Source organism: Herpailurus yagouaroundi, unplaced genomic scaffold (genome assembly GCF_014898765.1).
Source record: "Herpailurus yagouaroundi ecotype Mexico unplaced genomic scaffold, PumYag 159, whole genome shotgun sequence".
In the NCBI taxonomy this organism is placed as follows: domain Eukaryota; kingdom Metazoa; phylum Chordata; class Mammalia; order Carnivora; family Felidae; genus Herpailurus; species Herpailurus yagouaroundi.
In genome coordinates this window covers 228,502-230,126 of record NW_024412400.1, presented here as the reverse complement: position 1 = coordinate 230,126, position 1,625 = coordinate 228,502, and the positions used below count along the sequence as shown (strand labels likewise).

At 50.1% G+C, this 1,625-nt stretch overlaps 1 protein-coding gene across 2 annotated transcripts in view; it reads right to left on the bottom strand.

Moving 5' to 3' along the window:
* Positions 1-1,324, bottom strand: part of ZNF445 (zinc finger protein 445) — a 31,313-nt gene extending 29,989 nt beyond the window's left edge. The window contains exon 1 of one of the 2 annotated variants that reach the window (XM_040479582.1): positions 1,204-1,324. The gene's annotated coding sequence lies outside the window, so the exon portion shown is untranslated. The remainder of the gene's footprint in view (positions 1-1,203) is intronic. The other variant, XM_040479580.1, reaches the window with a different exon arrangement.
* Between the last annotated feature and the right edge of the window lie 301 nt (positions 1,325-1,625).

Genomic DNA, 1,625 nt, shown 5'->3' with positions numbered 1-1,625 from the left:
GTAAGCGGATGCAAGTTCTCCGAAATCCCTTCATCAAATTATGACTAAAACCACTCACTGACATTTCCTTGCAAATAATGTACTAATACTAATGCGTTTTCACTTCTGCACTACATACAGCTCGAAACAGGGTGGTGTTCTTTCCTGGCCACCACTTGTAACTTAGAAGGGGACCGACCATTCTCTGACTTCTTAGGCCTATGCAAGCCAGAGACAGTACGGTGGTTTTAAGAGCTGTACCTTATCTTTAAAAAAACCTTTTTGTTAAAAATAAAATCTTTAAAAACGTATATTGAAAAAATTAAAACTCCCTTTTATATGCTACACTTTCATTTTGAAAAGAGGCAGTCACCCTAATACACAAGATTCTGCTATTTTCCTGCACAAGCGTCACTTTGTGAGCATTACAGCTTTGTGTAGTGTGTACTAACTACGGAAAATAAACTGCAACGAAAACGTTTCCTTTTAATTATCCTCACAGAAATATGTCTCGGTGGCGTCCTAACTAACGCTAGCACCAATTTTGACCGCTATGTGAACAAATGCATTCCGCCTGTTGAAGGTATCATCATTTTCAAAACGCAAGGGTATGAATGTACTTAATGCCGCTCAATTTTGCCACACTTGAAAATGGTTAAAGTGGTCGATTTTATTGTACCCTATGGTAAGTATTATGTAAATTTTAGCACAATACTTTTGCATCCCAATAATACTAAGTTTTTAAAGGCCACAGTACGATCCCATTTCGAAAGGCACACGCACCCGTGTATGAATGTGCATAATTGTGAGCAAATTTTAAAATGTCAGGAAGCATCCAGACGAAACTATTTGCGGACAGCGGTTATTCTCACTTTTCTGGCTCCCACCCGCGTCATCTAATTGTCCCTAATGAGTACGCTTTGTTTGCATAATTGGGAGAAAGGATAAAGCACAGAAGCCATTACTCCCAACTCTCTGCCCGGGGCTGCAAAGCGCTTCCAGCTACACTCCTCACCGCAGCGGGGACCGGATCCCCGCCCGGCCAGACCGCCCGCCCCGGGCGCCGCCTCCAGGCCGGGCCTCAGCCAGCACCCCCGACCCCTGACTCTCACCCCGGGAGGGGCCGAGCGTCCCCGCCGCCCTCCCGAGCCGTGCACCCTCACTGCCGGTCGCTCCCCCCTCCCCCCCGCCTCCGCCGCCCCCGCGCCCCGCCCGGCAGCTCACCTCCCCAGGTCCCCGACAGCCAGTCCTCCAGCCACACCACCCGCCCAGAACCCGTGGCCCAGAGACCAGCTCTCCGTCGGCCCAGGTCGCGCACGCGCGCCGCCGCCCCGCGTCTCGGCGGCCGCTCTAGGAAGCTGGGAGGGCCAACGTCTCGCCTTCTCCCTGGCGCCAGCGCGGTGCTCAGCTGCCTGTGAGCCGCCTGACCTGTCCTCAGCAACCCTGTCTTCCCCTCTGGGCGCCTGCCCTCCACTCTCTGAAAAGAACAGCTTTAAATCCAAATGACAGCCCTGCCTTAGTTTAAAGCTAAGTTCTCTTTTCTGCTTATTATGGATCTTTGATAAGAAATACAATTGCTGAGAAGTCTGTTTTGCTTGCTGTTTGCTACAAGCATTGTGAAAACTTTCCTGAATGTAACCCACTAT